The sequence below is a fragment of the Aristolochia californica genome, unplaced genomic scaffold (assembly GCF_029961685.1).
Source record: "Aristolochia californica isolate CCGP_79_NKW_82.1479 unplaced genomic scaffold, dmAriCali1.0.hap1 SCAF_8, whole genome shotgun sequence".
Classification (NCBI taxonomy): Eukaryota; Viridiplantae; Streptophyta; class Magnoliopsida; order Piperales; family Aristolochiaceae; genus Aristolochia; species Aristolochia californica.
Window position 1 is genome coordinate 28,891,382 of NW_027182279.1, and position 12,757 is coordinate 28,904,138.

The 12,757-nt window shown below is 35.0% G+C and overlaps 1 protein-coding gene across 1 annotated transcript in view; it reads left to right on the plus strand.

Moving 5' to 3' along the window:
- The window catches only part of LOC137938843 (protein transport protein SEC23 D-like), a 49,586-nt gene that overhangs the window by 7,494 nt on the left and 29,335 nt on the right, over positions 1 to 12,757 (plus strand). The gene's annotated exons all lie outside the window — the stretch shown is intronic.

The following is a 12,757-nucleotide window of genomic DNA, read 5'->3' on the forward strand; positions in this document are numbered from 1 at the left end:
ACCTAGATATTACTTATACTTAGGATTATTATATAATACCTTAAGAGATTATTGTGCAATATCATAGGAACCTATAGCTACATATTGTTCTTGGTAATAATAGCATTAAAATTATTTGAAAATTTTATTTTTCTCCCTAACGAGTAGATAATCTTTTAGCCTCTGATATAATTTTATTCCTTTATATTTTGGCCTGAATCATAGATAGAACCTTAGATACATGATTTTTATCTTTATAACTTTAACAATAGTCTACTGTAATTTAGTTATCTTTAGTTTTATTTGTTTTACCTTATCTTTATCTTCATACAGAAGATTTGTAAAGACTCCTAGGCAAATATTTATACCTAGAAGACATGTAATTAGAAGAACCCCAAATAAATCACCTCTAAATACTCCAGATTAAAGCCGATTAAAGTAGTACCCCTCGGGAGGGAAAGAGGAAGGGAGGCTAAGTGTTCTGTCTGACAGAACATTAAAAGACAAAATCGTTTTAGGAATTACCTTCTGGAAGTTTCTACAACTATCTTTTCCTTCTCTTACGATTGCATTAATGCTTATACTTTTCATAATATTAGGCATCGTTCTTGTTACCTTAATACTTACTGCTTTTATTGTGTGTTGAGTATTTTTCGTTTTTGTTCATATTTACTACTTTATTTTAAGACGTTATTACAGAAAGGTATATAAGGCTGGAAACTACTGGGTGAGGGCTAAGCCCTGACAAACGCCTCTGCCTCAGTTGAGCCAAGCGTTGCTCTCGGTTGTCACAACGCCGCTGTACCTTTTTATGTATATTTGGTTAATTAATAAGATAATAAAACAGTTTTTGAGATTTGTTTTGCGAATATTACCTATATATTACTTATACTTAGGATTATTATATAATACCTTAAGAGATTATTGTGCAATATCATAGGAACTTATAGCTACATATTATTCTTGGTAATAATAGCATTAGAATTATTTGGATATTTTATATTTCTCCCAGAACAATTAGATAATCTTTTAGCCTCTGATATATTCTTATTCCTTAATATTTTTGCCAGAATCATAGATAGAACCTTAGGTACATGATTTTTATCTTTATAGCTTTAACAATAGTGTTCTGTAATTTAGTTAACTTTAGTTTTGTCTGTTTTACCTTATCTTTATATTCATACTGAAGATTTGTAGAGACTCCAAGGCAAATATTTATACCTAAAGGACAAGCAATTAGAAGAACCCCAAATAATTCACCTCTAAATACTCCAGATTAAAGCAGATTAAAGTAGTACCCCTCCGAATTGTTATCTAGAGGGAGGGAGGGAGGGAGGCTAAGTGTTCTGACAGAACATTAAAAGTCAGAAGCGTTTTAGGAACTACCTTTTGGCTAAGTGTTCTGACAGAACATTAAAAGACAGAAGCGTTTTAGGAACTACCTTCTGGAAGTTTTTACAGCTATCTTTTCCTTCTCTTCCGATTGCTTTCATGCTTATACTTTTCATAATATTAGGCATCGTTCTTGTTACCTTAATACTTATTGCTTTTATTGTGTGTTGAGTATTTTCGTTTTTGTTTATATTTACTACTTTATTTTAAGACGTTATTACAGAACGGTATATAAGGCAGGAAACTACTGGGTGAGGGCTAAGCCCTGACAAACGCCTCTGCCTCAGTTGACCCAAGCGTTGCTCTTGGTTGTCACAACACCGCTGTACCTTTTTATGTATATTTGGTTAATTAATAAGATAATAAAACAGTTTTTGAGATTTGTTTTGCGAATATTACCTATATATTACTTATACGTAGGATTATTATATAATACCTTAAGAGATTATTGTGCAATATTATAGGAACTTATAGCTACATATTGTTCTTGGTAATAATAGCATTAGAATTATTTGGATATTTTATATTTCTCCCAGAACAATTAGATAATCTTTTAGCCTCTGATATATTCTTTTTCCTTAATATTTTAGCCTGAATCATAGATAGAACCTTGGATACATGATTTTTATCTTTATGGCTTTAACAGTAGTCTTCTGTAATTTAGTTATCTTTAGTTTTGTCTTTTTTACCTTATCTTTTTATTCATACAGAAGATTTGTAGAGGCTCCATGGCAAATATTTATACCTAGAAGACAAGTAATTAGAAGAACCCCAAATAATTCACCTCTAAATACATCAGATTAAAGCAGATTAAAGTAGTACCCCTCGGGAGGGAGGGAGGCTAAGTGTTCTGTCTGGCAGAACATTAGAAGACAGAAGCGTTTTAGGAACTACCTTTTGGAAGTTTTTAGAACTATCTTTTCCTTCTCTTACAATTGCTTTCATGCTTATACTTTTCATAATATTAGGGACAGAACATTAAAAGACAGAAGCGTTTTAGCAACTACCTTCTGGAAGTTTTTACAACTATCTTTTCCTTCTCTTATGATTGCTTTCATGCTTATACTTTTCATAATATTAGGCATCGTTCTTGTTACCTTAATACTTACTGCTTTTATTTTGTGTTGAGTATTTTCGTTTTTGTTCATATTTACTACTTTATTTTAAGACATTATTACAGAAAGGTATATAAGGCTAGAAACTTTTGGGTGAGGGCTAAGCCCTGACAAACGCCTCTGCCTCAGTTGAGCCAAGCGTTGCTCTCGGTTGTCACAATGCCGCTGTACCTTTTTTATGTATATTTGGTTAATTAATAAGATAATAAAACAGTTTTTGAGATTTGTTTTGCGAATATTACCAATATATTACTTATACTTAGGATTATTATATAATACCTGAAGAGATTATTGTGCAATATCATAGGAACTTATAGCTACATATTGTTCTTGGTAATAATAACATTAGAATTATTTGGATATTTTATATTTCTCCCAGGACAAGTAGATAATCTTTTAGCATCTGATATATTCTTATTCCTTAATATTTTAGCCAGAATCATAGATAGATCCGTAGATACATGATTTTTATCTTTATTGCTTTAACAATAGTCTTCTGTAATTTAGTTATCTTTAGTTTTATCTGTTTTACCTTATCTTTATATTCGTACAGAAGATTTGTAGAGACTCCTAGGCAAATAGTTATACCTAGAAGACAAGTAATTAGAAGAACCCCAAATAATTCACCTCTAAATACTCCATATTAAAGCAGATTAAAGTAGTACCCCTCCGAATTGGTATCTACAGGGAGGGAGGGAGGGAGGGAGGGAGGCTAAGTGTTTTGACTGAACATTAAAAGACAATAGTGTTTTAGGAACTACCTTCTGGCTAAGTGTTCTGACAGAACATTAAAAGACAGAAGCGTTTTAGGAACTACTTTCTGGAAGTTTTTACAACTATCTTTTCCTTCTGGTTGCGATTGCTTTCATGCTTATACTTTTCATAATATTTGGCATCGTTTTTGTTACCTTAATACTTATTGCTTTTATTGTGTGTTGAGAATTTTTCGTTTTTGTTCATATTTACTACTTTATTTTAAGACGTTATTACAAAAATAGGATTAGATACAAGGTGAAGGATTTACCTTGGAAATTGGAAGTTCTTCTAGAAATCTTAATATAATAGACAAAATAACATGTAGGAGAAGTGTAGACCAAAGAGATATACAATTAGACGAAATAATAGATATAGATCAAGACATTACTATATTTAGCAAGAATTAATTAAACCTTCTTAACCCCAAACAATTATATAGAACAGGACCATTAAACTTTAATACCGGATTATTTAGACATTACCGAGAAATCCAGATTAGTTGTGTAGGACAAGATTCTGTTAACATTAACTTAATAGCAGAACAAGCCTTTAAAGAAATAGGGGTAAAAGGATTCATTTAGGTCTGATTGTAATAGGGGTAAAAGGATTAGGACGAAAATATCTAGGAACTAAAACCTTACTTAGTATCTACGATGATAGATGGGCAGACCCTAAAAAGGCAATGTTAGGAATCATTGAGGTAGATATGAATCAAAATGGAGGAATATTTTATTGCTCCCCAGACTTCCTTTTTGGACTACAAGATTTTAGAAAATATATCAAAATAGGTATTCAGACAAAAAGATATGAATCCTTCGTAGGAAACAATCTTTTATTGTGTATTGAATTCTTAGGAAGGTGTACTTGTTCTAGCACTACTAGGTTCAAGGTTAAAATAGACGATGTAGTTAATTTAATAGGAAACAAAGGAATAAAATTAATTAAGCCTATTAAATATTCTCCAGACATTTTAGCAGGATTAGAATGGAACCTTAAATTTATAGAAGAAAAAATAATCAGTCCTGAAGAAAGTATCATGTACACAGATACTAAAGGTAACATAAATATTAGATTTAATAGCTATGAACAAAAGAATATAGAAGATACGGAATCAATCTCTAGTGAAAATAATGACCTAGTCAATATAGAATTAGAAACAGATGAGATAATATACCCTAAAGAATTATATGTATATATATATATATATATATATATATATATATATATTCAGAGAGAGAGAGAGAGAGAGAGAGTCTGGTCTGTAGCTTTTATACCTAGGGCTTTTTAATAGGGATCATTTTTTTTTAAATCGATTTTGGTGAGGCAATTTGGCCTGCTCATTCATTCATGGGGTGCCATACTGTGAAAAGATCATGCTTGTAATGTTAGAGCTTAGGTGTTGCACGGGTTCAGTTATGCAGTGGAAAGTGGAATTTACTTTTACCTGTGTCGGCCTAGTTGCGTCCTTGGGATAACCCACACTAGTCAGCCTCCCTTGCATACAAATAGTTGGCACACAATAAACCTTTTCTCATTTACACAAATCTGTCTACATACAAGATATTCGAGCGCTCCTTTGAGTCTCTATGTCAATGTCTGATTGATTGGCACTCATCCAGCCCCCCTATATATAGTTGGGGAAATTGCTGGCCACATGCCCCTTCGAATGGTCATGTGCTTCTTGGCGCATGCCTCCTCATGTACAACCGCCCCAGCTAACACCCCATGGCCCACGTGACTAGAAACCATTTAAGAACCATTATAAGCTGAATTTTGATGGTAGCGCCTTTGGGAACCCGGGTTTGGATGATTTTGGCGGGGTGATTTTTGATCCGGGCGGCACTGCCATACTCTCTTACTGTGGCCCTCTCGGAATTGCTGACTCGACCATTGCTGAGCTCTCTGGTCTCCTTCACGGCATGTGTATTTTTAAGGATCGCTTTAGTGTCTCCTTATCATGGAGGGAGACTCCAAGGTCGTCATCGGATGGTGCTCCACCTCATCCTTTCCCCCATGGCGTCACTGGCAGATTTTTCTTGATATTTTGGATATTGTATCCACCATTTCTTGTACTTCGTCTCATATACTAAGATCAGCCATTTCGGATGCTGATTTGTGTGCCTAGGTCCCCCCTTCAATCTCTTTTTGTTAGGGGAGGTCTCCCTTGATGTATCTTCCCTTTCTTTGAAATAAGTTTATTATCATTAAAAAAAAAGTTGGCTACCACTAATCTGACTTGCCTCCATGCCTTGGTGTTCAGGCACTAGTCCGTATCTGCCCAGCCTATACGTGCAGTGCCTAGGGGTGACATCGAGTCGAGTCGAGCCGAGTTTGAATCTGCATATGTTTTAGCTGGGCTTGATTTAAATACTTCAAACTCAAGCTAGAGCCGAGCCCAGCCTTAAGCTTAAAATTGGAATTGAGCTTGAGCAGGGTTCAAGCTCCAACCTACATTTAAAACTTTGCATAAAATACAAGTCAAATAAACTGTGCATAAAATTATGCATAAATTTTACTTAAAATTAGGCATGACCTTTGTACATAAACTCTGCATAAAATTGTCTATAAACTTTGCATAAAATTGTTTATAAACACTGCATAATATTATGCCAATGTGACTTATATAAAAACATGACCTATATACAAAATGTGACTTTTATATACATTTCCCACACTCTTGAGCCTACCCAAACTCGAACCTGTATATGTTCGAGCCTAGCCAAACTCGAACCTGTATATGTTCGAGCTTTGCTTGATTTGAATACTTTGAACTTGAGTTCGAACACAAGCTTAGCTTTGAGACTAAAATTGGAATCGAGCTCTAGCCCAAGAATTTTAACCAAATTTGAGCTCAAGCTCGAGTTGGGTTTGAACTTTAACCTACATTTAAAACTTTCCATAAAATACTTATTTAATATTAAGTTCAAAGAATCCTAAAAGTATGGAAAACAAATAGAGATAATCTTGCATATCAGAGTTATTAAGAAACGAAATATGACTAGATCTATAACTCATAAAGGATCTCCAAATAATTTGTATTGTATAAATTCTGTACTACATTGCATGGAGAGACTAAGGATGAAGGAGATCAAATGGGAGAAATGAGCTTACCTGTGGCTGACATATATTCTGTGACTTTCGTCTGCGACGCCCAGGTCAGCAATGTGTAAATGCGGTTGTGCGATGAAGAGATTGAAAGCGCTGAAAATGGAACATGGCGGAAATAGGTTGAGGAAGGACTGAAATACGAAACTTCCGTAAAAATCTGAGCATGCATATTACTAGTGGTTGGTAATATGCATGCTCTCTTTTCTTTTCTTTTCCATTTTCCTTGCGCATCCAAACAAGGGAAACCACATTTCTCTTTTTTTCTCTCTTATTTTTCATGGGCATCCAAACAAGAGAATCGATCTTTTAGTCCCATTCCTCTTCTTGGGTAAATCTTTCTCAACGTCCGTCATTTTTGAATAACTGGTGCACCCAACACTGTCAATAATACCATACGGTTTGACATTGTGCATAGCCCCTTTAAGGAAAAACCTCGCGGAAGGGAGCCAGTCCTGGTTATGAAAAAGCTGAGTCTCATCCCTCTCCGACCACAGATCGTAGCCTCCAGAAAACTGAGACCTATTAGCCAAAGCCTTCAACAGCTCGTCGGCTTTGATGGAAAAGAGAGTTGGGGCTCGCTCAAGCTCAGAAACTGCGGCTCTAAGTTCCGCCCACTGCTTCATTTTGTAAATCTGGCACTCACTGCAAAGACGGGCCTTTACGAGTTGTTTGGCTTTTGTGGCCTGCATCCGCTTCCACTGTCATTTCGAGACTCCGCCGAGGTAGGTACAAGGCCCCCCACCCAGTTTGTCACGAGGTCAGATGAGCCTAAACTCACTTAGGCTAGCGGAACTCCAACTCCCGTGATAGCCTACCTTCAATTCGTCAAAGGTAGTACAACCTCTCACCCCTTAGATCAACGTTGCAAACTCCTTCCTCTCAAATGAAGCACTAGCAATAAAAAGATAGAAAGACAATGGAATAGGAAGAGAAAGTAACCTTGTATTAATACTAGAGAAGATTACAAGGAGTGGCCGTCCAAGGTGGAAGGCCAGCACTCTACAAAAACTCTCCTTCTCGTCTATGCTGAATGAATCTACAAGGGTTGAATGCCTTGGTATTTATAGGCTTCAACCCCTCCCTTCTCTCATGCTTCCGTCCAATGAGAGTAGAGATCCTCCCTTATCAAATCTCCTTAATTTGATCCTCCATTCAAATCCCTTGATTTGCTCCTTTTTCTTAAAATTCGTTTTACCATTGTTATTTTCCTTAGACACTTTGTTAGCCGAATCATTCTTTCTCTCATATTCGGTTAACTTTTCAGCAGTAGATAAAGCTGAGGCTAATGTCTTTATTTCCCGTCTTCTCAATTCTTGCTCAGCCCACGGGAAGTAAAGACATTAGCTTCAACTTTATCTACTGCTGAAAAGTTAACCAAATATGAGAGAAAGAATTATTCGGCTAACAAAGTGCCTAAGAAAAATAACAATGGTATAACGAATTTTAAGAAGAAGGAGAAATGGGAGAAGAAGTCATGGGCAAAGGACGCCAAGGCTAGGCCGGAAGAGAAGAAACGAGGGGACAAACAGAAAAAGAAGGTCCATTGTTTCATATGCGAGGGATTGTCTTAGAAAGAGGTATACAATACTAAATTGGAAATTATGGCCAGAAAAATAGAAAACTGTGAGGCAGAAATAACTCTTCTCAAACATAGATTAGATACCATTGAAAAAGATTCTTATGATGGTATCACTGTAGGGTTAGAAGAACCAGAAACTTCCTACGTATGTAACCAAGATAAATCTATTTCCAGTATCCTTGTTAGAGCAAAGATTATTTTCCCTAACAAACAATCCCTCGTGTTAGATGCTTTAGTAGATTCCGGCTGTACCAAATGTATTATCCATAGAAGATTAGTTCCTCTTTAGTTCCTTAAGAAAACCAATAAATAAGTGTTTAGCCAACACGTAGATGGTACCTATCACCCATATACAACCTATTTTGATGAAGGCAAAATCCAGTTCTTTACCAATTGTTCAACTTGTTCTGGATCTTATCCTTTACCTTTAACATGGGTTAGAGATCTCAAAGTCAAAGTAGACTTTATTTTAGGTCTTAATTTTATTCTTCATAACAATGGTTCACTTTACTTCTTGTTTGCAACGTCCTTTTTACAACTATCTTTAGAATTAATGTTCTGTCTTTTAGGGCAAGTGTTGGCTAAGTGTTCTGTCTGACAGAACATTAAAAGACAGAAGCGTTTTAGGAACTACCTTCTGGAAGTTTTTACAACTATCTTTTCCTTCTCTTACGATTGCTTTCATGCTTATACTTTTCATAATATTAGGCATCGTTCTTGTTACCTTAATACTTACTGCTTTTATTGTGTGTTGAGTATTTTCGTTTTTGTTCATATTTACTACTTTATTTTAAGACGTTATTACAGAAAGGTATATAAGGCTGAAAACTACTGGGTGAGGGCTAAGCCCTGACAAACGCCTCTGCCTCAGTTGAGCCAAGCGTTGCTCTCGGTTGTCACAACACCGCTGTACCTTTTTATGTATATTTTGTTAATTAATAAGATAATAAAACAGTTTTTGAGATTTGTTTTGCGAATATTACCTATATATTACTTATACGTACGATTATTATATAATACCTTAAGAGATTATTGTGCAATATTATAGGAACTTATAGCTACATATTGTTCTTGGTAATAATAACATTAGAATTATTTGGATAGTTTATATTTCTCCCAGAACAATTAGATAATCTTTTAGCCTCTGATATATTCTTTTTCCTTAATATTTTAGCCTGAATCATAGATAGAACCTTAGATACTTGATTTTTATCTTTATAGCTTTAACAGTAGTCTTCTGTAATTTAGTTATCTTTAGTTTTGTCTTTTTTACCTTATCTTTTTATTCATACAGAAGATTTGTAGAGGCTCCATGGCAAATATTTATACCTAGAACATAAGTAATTAGAAGAACCCCAAATAATTCACCTCTAAATACTTCAGATTAAAGCAGATTAAAGTAGTACCCCTCGGGAGGGAGGGAGGGAGGGAGGCTAAGTGTTCTGACTGACAGAACATTAGAAGACAGAAGCGTTTTAGGAACTACCTTCTGGAAGTTTTTAGAACTATCTTTTCCTTCTCTTACAATTGCTTTCATGCTTATACTTTTCATAATATTAGGGACAGAACATTAAAAGACAGAAGCGTTTTAGCAACTACCTTCTGGAAGTTTTTACAACTATCTTTTCCTTCTCTTATTATTGCTTTCATGCTTATACTTTTCATAATATTAGGCATCGTTCTTGTTACCTTAATACTTACTGCTTTTATTTTGTGTTGAGTATTTTCGTTTTTGTTCATATTTACTACTTTATTTTAAGACGTTATTACAGAAAGGTATATAAGGCTAGAAACTACTGGGTGAGGGCTAAGCCCTGACAAACGCCTCTGCCTCAGTTGAGCCAAGCGTTGCTCTCGGTTGTCACAACGCCGCTGTACCTTTTTTATGTATATTTGATTAATTATTAAGATAATAAAACAGTTTTTGAGATTTGTTTTGCGAATATTACCTATATATTACTTATACTTAGGATTATTATATAATACCTTAAGAGATTATTGTGGAATATCATAGGAACTTATAGCTACATATTGTTCTTGGTAATAATAGCATTAGAATTATTTGGATATTTTATATTTCTCCTAGAACAAGTAGATAATCTTTTAGCATCTGATATATTCTTATTCCTTAATATTTTAGCCAGAATCATAGATAGATCCTTAGATACATGATTTTTATCTTTATAGCTTTAATTTAGTTATATTTAGTTTTGTCTGTTTTACCTTATCTTTATATTCATACAGAAGATTTGTAGAGACTCCTAGGCAAATAGTTATACCTAGAAGACAAGTAATTAGAAGAACCCCAAATAATTCACCTCTAAATACTCCATATTAAAGCAGATTAAAGTAGTACCCCTCCGAATTTGTATCTACAGGGAGGGAGGGAGGGCGGGAGGGAGGCTAAGTGTTCTGACTGAAAATTAAAAGACAGTAACGTTTTAGGAACTACCTTTTGGCTAAGTGTTCTGACAGAACATTAAAAGACAGAAGCGTTTTAGGAACTACCTTCTGGAAGTTTTTACAACTATCTTTTCCTTCTCTTACAATTGCTTTCATGCTTATACTTTTCATAATATTTGGCATCATTTTTGTTACCTTAATACTTACTGCTTTTATTGTGTGTTGAGAATTTTTCGTTTTTGTTCATATTTACTACTTTATTTTAAGACGTTATTACAAAAATAGGATTAGATACAAGGTGAAGGATTTACCTTGGAAATTGGAAGTTCTTCTAGAAATCTTTATATAATAGACAAAATAACATGTAGGAGAAGTGTAGACCAAAGAGATATACAATTAGACGAAATAATAGATATAGATCAAGACATTACTATATTTAGCAAGAATTAATTAAACCTTCTTAACCGCAGACAATTATATAGAACAGGACCATTAAACTTTAATACCGGATTATTTAGACATTACCGAGAAATCCAGATTAGTTGTGTAGGACAAGATTCTGGTAACATTAACTTAATATCAGAACAAGCCTTTAAAGAAATAGGGGTAAAAGGATTCATTTAGGTCTGATTGTAATAGGGGTAAAAGGATTAGGACGAAAACATCTAGGAACTAAAACCTTACTTAGTATCTACGATGATAGATGGGCAGATCCTAAAAAGGCAGTGTTAGGAATTATTGAGGTAGATATGAATCAAAATGGAGGAATATTTTATTCCTCCCCAGACTTCCTTATTGGACTACAAGATTTTAGAAAATATATCAAAATAGGTATTCAGACAAAAGGATATGAATCCTTCGTAGGAAACAATCTTTTATTGTGTATTGAATTCTTAGGAAGGTGTACTTGTTCTAGCACTACTAGGTTCAAGGTTAAAATAGACGATGTAGTTAATTTAATAGGAAACAAAGGAATAAAATTAATTAAGCCTATTAAATATTCTCCAGACATTTTAGCAGGATTAGAATGGAACCTTAAATTTATAGAAGAAAAAATAATCAGTCCTGAAGAAAGTATCATGTACACAGATACTAAAGGTAACATAAATATTAGATTTAATAGCTATGAACAAAAGAATATAGAAGATACGAAATCAATCTCTAGTGAAAATTATGACCTAGTCAATATAGAATTAGAAACAGATGAGATAATATACCCTAAAGAATTATATGTATATATATATATATATATACAGAGAGAGAGAGAGAGAGAGAGAGAGAGAGAGTCTGGTCTGCAACTTTTTTACCTAGGGCTTTTAGACAAGGGATGCAAGCTTCTAGGGAACACTGATTGCATTTTAGCTCTTTGTTTTTTGCTAGGATACAAAGCACATTAAGACAAGGATTACTATCTAACCCTGTATTCCATGACCACGCATGTACACATTCTGAAGTAGTGTCCACTCTTAAGGTTCTTAATTACTCAGAAAATATTTTTTTAATAGGGATCTTTTTTTTTTAAATCGATTTTGGTGAGGCGATTTGGCCTGCTCATTCATTCATGGGGTGCCATACTGTGAAAAGATCATGCTTGTAATGTTAGAGCTTAGGTGTTGCACGGGTTCAGTTATGCAGTGGAAAGTTGAATTTACTTTTACCTGTGTCGGCCTAGTTGCGTCCTTGGGATAACCCACACTAGTCTGCCTCCCTTGCATACAAATAGTTGGCACACAATAAACCTTTTCTCATTTACACAAATCTGTCTACATACAAGATATTCAAGCGCTCCTTTGAGTCTCTATGTCAATGTCTGATTGATTGGCACTCATCCAGCCCCCCTATTTATAGTTGGGGAAATTGCTGGCCACATGCCCCTTCGAATGTTCATGTGCTTCTTGGCGCATGCCTCCTCATGTACAACCGCCCCAGCTAACACCCCATGGCCCACGTGACTAGAAACCGTTTAGGAACCATTATAAGCTGAATTTTGATGGTAGTCCCTTTGGGAACCCGGGTTTGGATGATTTTGGCGGCGTGATTTTTTATCCGGGCGGCACTGCCATACTCTCTTACTGTGGCCCTCTCGGAATTGCTGACTCGACCATTGCTGAGCTCTCTGGTCTCCTTCACGGCATGTGTATTTTTAAGGATCGCTTTAGTGTCTCCTTATCATGGAGGGAGACTCCAAGGTCGTCATCGGATGGTGCTCCACCTCATCCTTTCCCCCATGGCGTCACTGGCAGATTTTTCTTGATATTTTGGATATTGTATCCACCATTTCTTGTACTTCGTCTCATATACTAAGATCAGCCATTTCGGATGCTGATTTGTGTGCCTAGGTCCCCCCTTCAATCTCTTTTTGTTAGGGGAGGTCTCCCTTGATGTATCTTCCCTTTCTTTGAAATAAGTTTATTATCATTAAAAA